The following is a 7,261-nucleotide window of genomic DNA, read 5'->3' as shown; positions in this document are numbered from 1 at the left end:
GCTGGTGTTACCACCTCCAAAGAAAATGATGACCTGCCAATCACGCTGGCTGTTGCGGGTAAAGAGGTGGCAGGTCTGCGCCCCAAAACAGGTGTGACTGCTGTCCCCCCAGTCACAGAGGATGAAGAGGCCGCGGATGCACAAGATATGGCAGACGGTGGTTGGCCCGGCCGGCTAGACCGCATTGTAGCACACTGAGCTTCCCACTGCAACTTATGCTTCATGTCCATGTGCCGGTTCATGCATGAAGTACTCAAACTATGTATTTTTTGGCCTCTACTTAGCTTTTGCTGACAAATGTTACAGATAACACGAGTTGGGTCATCTTTATCGATCTGAAAAAATGCCCAGGCTATGCAAGGCTTAGCACCCATGCGACCTGAAGAGCCACCACGACTTGTGGTGAGAGGCAGAGTTGTGTTTGAGGATGCAGTTGTTGACGTGCTTCCAGTACTACGTCTCTGTCCAGGAAGGCGCAACCTGACCTCGTCGTCACTAGCATCTTCCTCCACCTCCTCTGCTGACCTCATCTCTTGGCTGACTGTGGGTTGACAGTAAGTGGGATCTCCGACCTCATCATCATCACCCTGTGCGTTATCACACCCGTCGTCCTCAGAGCCAACCTGTTCCTGCCCTGACAAAAAACTAAAGTTGTCGCTCCAATCAGGTATTTGAGTCTTATCATCGTCTTCCTCATTGTCTCCACCAACAGGAGTTACAGTTTGGGAATGAGGGTCTACATTATGGTCAGAACCTTCTGCGTCTGGTCCTGGATCCGACTCATAAAGATTCTGGGCATCAGTGCAGATCATTTCCTCGTCTGGATTCACAGAAGCGCTGGAGTCGACCTCTGATTCCCAGGCTATAGTATGAGTAAACAGCTCTGCAGACTCAACCATCTGTTCTACCTCATACTCAGACGGGCAGCTGGAGATTTGGGAGCTGTGAGGAAGCAAGTGCGATTTGGGTGACACCTTTGAGGACTGGAGTATTTGTGATGTTGAAGTTGATGTGGAGGAGAGCCCACTTAAAGGAGCACTTGATATCCGTTGAAGCACCTGCTGTTTTTGTGCCTCATCTGGAATTTGTAGCGATTGGCGTGGCCGTAAGAAAGGGATCTTATCACATTGTCCGCTAAAAGAAGTAGACATTTTAGTTTGACTGGAAGATGGTCTTTCTTCTGCACCTACCCCACGGACACAACCTTTTTTCCCCTTCCCAACACGCCTATTCCCCTTTCCACCAGCAGCAGGCCTTTTTCCACTCATTTTGGTGGTTAACTAATTCACAACTCTGGAGTTGTTTGCACAAAAAAACAATGGATGGTAACCGAGCAGAGCTGAGTGGCCAAACTGTGGTATTAGGCCAAAACTATTGGCTGGGTTAGATGCAGAAAAAAAATATTTTTAATTTGCAACCTGATGGAGGTCAGTATAGATGGACTAATAGACCAAGTCCCACACACCGCTAGAAGCCCAAATATTTTTTCAGAGCTAGATGCAGAAAAAAATTATATTCAATTTGCAAAATGCTGGACGTCAGTATAGAAGGACTAATAGAACAAGTCCCACACACTGCTAGAAGCCCAAATATTTTTTCAGAGCTAAATGAAGAAAAAAATTATTTTTAATTTGCAACCTGATGGAGGTCAGTATAGATGGACTAATAGACCAAGTCCCACACACCGCTAGAAGCCCAAATATTTTTTCAGAGCTAGATGCAGAAAATTTTTTTATTCAATTTGCAACCTGATGGAGGTCAGTATAGATGGACTAATAGACCAAGTCCCACACACTGCTAGAAGCCCAAATATTTTTTCAGAGCTAGATGCAGAAAAAAATTATTTTTAATTTGCAACCTGATGGAGGTCAGTATAGATGGACTAATAGACCAAGTCCCACACACCGCTAGAAGCCCAAATATTTTTTCAGAGCTAGATGCAGAAATTTTTTTTATTCAATTTGCAACCTGATGGAGGTCAGTATAGATGGACTAATAGACCAAATCCCACACACTGCTAGAAGCCCAAATATTTTTTCAGAGCTAGATGCAGAAAAAAATTATTTTTAATTTGCAACCTGATGGAGGTCAGTATAGATGGACTAATAGACCAAGTCCCACACACCACTAGAAGCCCAAATATTTTTTCAGAGCTAGATGCAGAAATTTCTTTTATTCAATTTGCAACCTGATGGAGGTCAGTATAGATGGACTAATAGACTAAGTCCCACACACTGCTAGAAGCCCAAATATTTTTTCAGAGCTAGATGCAGAAAAAAATTATTTTTAATTTGCAACCTGATGGAGGTCAGTATAGATGGACTAATAGACCAAGTCCCACACACCGCTAGAAGCCCAAATATTTTTTCAGAGCTAGATGCAGAAATTTTTTTTATTCAATTTGCAACCTGATGGAGGTCAGTATAGATGGACTAATAGACCAAGTCCCACACACTGCTAGAAGCCCAAATATTTTTTCAGAGCTAGATGCAGAAAAAAATTATTTTTAATTTGCAACCTGATGGAGGTCAGTATAGATGGACTAATAGACCAAGTCCCACACACTGCTAGAAGCCCAAATATTTTTTCAGAGCTAGATGCAGAAAAAAATTATTTTTAATTTGCAACCTGATGGAGGTCAGTATAGATGGACTAATAGAACAAGTCCCACACGCTGCTAGAAGCCCAAATATTTTTTCAGAGATAAATGAAGAAAAAAATTATTTTTAATTTGCAACCTGATGGAGGTCAGTATAGATGGACTAATAGACCAAGTCCCACACACTGCTAGAAGCCCAAATATTTTTTCAGAGCTAGATGCAGAAAAAAATTATTTTTAATTTGCAACCTGATGGAGGTCAGTATAGATGGACTAATAGACCAAGTCCCACACACCGCTAGAAGCCCAAATATTTTTTCAGAGCTAGATGCAGAAAAAAATTATATTCAATTTGCAACCTGCTGGAGGTCAGTATAGAAGGACTAGTAGAACAAGTCCCACACACTGCTAGAAGCCCAAATATTTTTTCAGAGCTAAATGAAGAAAAAAATTATTTTTAATTTGCCACCTGATGGAGGTCAGTATAGATGGACTAATAGAGAAAGTCCCACACACTGCTAGAAGGCCAAATATTTTTTCAGAGCTAGATGCAGAAAAAAATTATATTCAATTTGCAACCTGATGGAGGTCAGTATAGATGGACTAATAGAATGATGCTATGCCCAAAAGATTTTACTTCACTAGGTGCAGTAAAAAAATTGGTATTCTAAACACAGGTGGTATATCTTGCAACACAGATAGGCTACTCTACTGACTAACACACTCTGCAATAGGCCAAAAAGGATTAGCTTTGCTAGATTCAGCCAAATGCTGTGAAAAAAACTTGCACAGCACTGGCACAGACCTGCCTGGCAAAAACTGATAGGAACTGATGTAACCTAGTCCTGAAAAGTACTGCAATTACAATTAGTCTTTACTCCCACAATCTATCTATTTAAGAGCACAGACCTGCCTGATAAAAGTCGTAGGAAATGCTGTAACCTAGTACTTAAAAGGACTGCAATCACAACTATTCCCTACTCCCAAGCTATCTGTAGATTTGTGCGAAAATTGGCTTGAAATTAACAAGGTATAGCACACACAGCAACAGCGGTGTCATCTAACACGCAGCTGCAGCAGTGAGAAAATGGTGGCGACGGGGAAAATGGCTTGGTCTTATAGGGCAAGGACATGTGACATACACTGCCAATGACACATGCCCTTGCTTGTGTGAAAAAAAGCACTTCGCTCCGTGTGTGCACTGCTGATAGGCTGACAGACTGCACCTCCCCACTGTAAATGCGGGAAAGAGAAAAAAAAATGGAGATCTTCATTATTCCTGCAGAGATCCATCCCCTGCCCCTCCCCCCACCCCGCTGTACACTCAAACTGCGTATTAACATTAATTTTCATAATTACTGAGAAAAAATCCAGTTATGATTTTGGTGCACGAACAGTTATCGAACATAACCTCGAACAGCCGAATTTTTCTCAAATCGTTCGTGTTCGCCGAACGGCTCGAACACCGCCCAAAACAGCTCGAATTTGAGATTGGCGAACAGTTCGAGTAGAACAATGCTCATCTCTACTAAAAAGGAACAAAGAAATGAATTTCAAATGAAAAGAAGGGTTCATATCTAAAGAAGAATATAATGCTGTCTGCAGGGAAAGCTGGGCTAGCGTTAGAAGATCTAAAGCCAGTAATGAAGTGAGGCTTGCAAGAGAGACCAAAAGCAATAAGAAAGGATTTTGGAAGTAAGTCAAAAGTTAAAGAAAAGCCAAAGATGCTATAGGATTTTTAAAGGATGAAAAGGGTAAAGTGGTCAATAATGATGTTGAGAAGACTGAAGTTTTAAATTCCTGCTTTGCTTCTGTGTTCCCTAAGAAAGCAAATGTAACATCAAGTGGTCTTCACTGTGCTGTAGAAGAAAAGGAACATGTGAGCAAGTCATACGTATGAATACGGCATATGAATAGTCATGTTGGCTTTAGGCATCAGAATTAATTACATAATTTACCATCTATGTTACGTCCATGTCAGTTCAATCAATGATCAACCATTCTCAAAATTTGCCAAAATCAATCTTGGTCAAAAGAAGTCTAACTGCTAGCTCATATCCCTGCTGCCTTTTTAGGATTATCAATACAGGATGAATAGAGTGATTTGCAAACATAAACAGAGCCATGCTGCTTCTGCTGCTTTCCAGTAAGTCACCCTAGTGATGGATTCATAGCTACACTGCTCTGCACTGCTGTATAATGTCTTCCTTGCTGCTGCTTCTAAGTATCTGTTACGTACAGGCAGGGGTGTAGGAATCCTTCATGTTTGAGTGTCCTGTATATGGGAGATCATAGCAAGTAATCTATACCACCTAATTCAGTGATATCTAAAAATTAGTGGATGAGCCAACAGAGGAAAGATTAGTTAAATATCTGGATACAAGTCAAATGTTTTGGAAAATGGTGCCCCAAAGTCAATGTACAAACAAATCCCTGATGACTACGTTGCTCATGCAAAATAACATTTGTATTTTTGTCTTATTGGATATAAAATATTTTCTGCCACTTACATCATAAGCAAACTTCTGATATAAATAAGTTTGAACATCTGTAATAGGTAGCGTGGCTGAGTGGTCTAAGTTGCTGGATTTAGGATCAAGTCTCTCTGGAGGCGTGGGTTCAAATCCCACAGTTGCCATTATTTATTTGGATCTAATTTTTACCAAAAATTAGGAAATGGTTGAGGAACTAAAGGGGATTGAGAACTTAGGAGGCAACGATCATGCTATCTTATCATTTTGAACTACAGAAGGAGGAAAACCTGAGAAAACTGAGATTTTAAGATTGGACTGTAGAAAGGCAGTTTTTAATGGACTCAGTAAAAAGGAAGGAAGGGTAGGATGTTCTAAAGGAAAGAAATGTCCAGGAAAGATGGGAGATTTTGCTAAATTTAATTCTCACTGCACAATCAGTAACAATCCCGAAAATAAGGAAGAATGGAAAGCATTTATGGAGACCAGGATGGCTGAATACTGAACTTAAAAGCTTGCTAAAAAGGAACAAAGAAATGAATATCAGATGGAAAGAAGGGTTCATATCTAAAGAAGAATATAATGCTGTCTGCAGGGAAAGCAGGGCTAGCGTTAGAAGAGCTAAAGCCAGTAATGAATTGAGGCTTGCAAGAGAGACCAAAAGCAATAAGAAAGGATTTTGGAAGTAAGTCAAAAGTTAAAGAAAAGCCAAAGATGCTATAGGATTTTTAAAGGATGAAAAGGGTAAAGTGGTCAATAATGATGTTGAGAAGACTGAACTTTTAAATTCCTGTTTTGCTTCTGTGTTCTCTACGAAAGCAAATGTAACATCAAGTGATCTTCACTGTGCTGTAGAAGTAAAAAGGAACATGTGAGCAAGTCATACATATGAATACGGCATATGAATAGTCATGTTGGCTTCAGGCATAAGAATTAATTACATAATTTACCATCAATGTTACATCCATGTCAGTTCAATCAATGATCAACCATTCTCAAAATTTGCCAAAATCAATCTTGGTCAAAACAAGTCTAACTGCTAGCTCATATCCCTGCTGCCTTTTTAGGATTATCAACACAAGATGAGCAGAGTGATTAGCAAACATAAACAGAGCCATGCTGCTTCTGCTGCTTTCCAGTAAGTCACCATAGTGATGAACTCATAGCTACATTGCTATACAATGCTGTATAATGTCTTCCTTGCTGCTGCATCTGATTATCTGTTATGTACAGGTAGGGGTGCAGGAATCCTACAGGTTTGAGTGTCCTGTATATGGGAAATCATAGCAAGTTATCTATACCACCTAATTCAGTGATATCTAAAAATTAGCGCATGAGCCAACATAGGAAAGATTAGTTAAATATCTGGATACAAGTCATATGTTTTGTAAAATGGTGCCCCAGAGTTAATGTACAAACAATTCCCTGATAATTACGTTGCTGTTGCATAATAACATGTCTTTTTGTCTTATTGGATATAAAATATTTTTGATATAAATAACTTTAAAGATCTGTAAGAGGTAGTGTGGCCGAGTGGTCTAAGGCGCTGGATTTAGATTCCAGTCTCTCTGGAGGCATGGGTTCAAATCCCACCGCTGCCATTATTTATGTGGATGTAATTTTTACCAAAAATTAGGAAACGGTAGAGGAATAAAGGGGGTTGAGAACTTAGGACGCAGCGATCATGCTATCCTATAATTTTGAACTACAAAAGGAGGAAAATATGCGAAAACTGAGATTATAAGATTGGACTGTAGAAAGGAAGTTTTTAATGGACTAAGTAAAAAGGAAGGAAAGGTAGGATGTTCTAAAGGAAAGAAATGTCCAGAAAGGATGGGAGATTTTGCTAAATTAAATTCTCACTGCACAATCAGTAACAATCCCAAAAAGAAGGAAGAATGGAAAGCATTTATGGAGACGAGGATGGCTGAATACTGAACTTAAAAGCTTGCTAAAAAGGAACAAAGAATTGAGTATCAAATGAAAAGAAGGGTTGATATCTAAAGAAGAATATAATGCTGTCTGCAGGGAAACCTGGGCTAGCGTTACAAGAGCTAAAGCCAGTAATGAATTGAGGCTTGCAAGAGAGACCAAAAGCAATAAGAAAGGATTTTGGAAGTAAGTCAAAAGTTAAAGAAAAGCCAAAGATCCTATAGGATTTTTAAAGGATGAAAAGGGTAAAGTGGTCAAT

At 39.8% G+C, this 7,261-nt stretch overlaps 1 non-coding gene across 1 annotated transcript; it reads left to right on the top strand.

Moving 5' to 3' along the window:
* Positions 1-6,589: 6,589 nt before the first annotated feature.
* On the top strand, positions 6,590-6,671 carry TRNAL-UAG (transfer RNA leucine (anticodon UAG)). Its single transcript has one exon. It is a non-coding gene; the product is annotated as a tRNA-Leu (tRNA).
* Positions 6,672-7,261: the final 590 nt, after the last annotated feature.

The sequence above is a fragment of the Phyllobates terribilis genome, unplaced genomic scaffold (assembly GCF_046119375.1).
Source record: "Phyllobates terribilis strain yellow unplaced genomic scaffold, ASM4611937v1 Scaffold_11__3_contigs__length_659146591, whole genome shotgun sequence".
Taxonomy (NCBI): Eukaryota; Metazoa; Chordata; class Amphibia; order Anura; family Dendrobatidae; genus Phyllobates; species Phyllobates terribilis.
The sequence above is the reverse complement of the archived record's forward strand: the minus strand, read 5'-3'. Positions and strand labels throughout refer to the sequence as shown.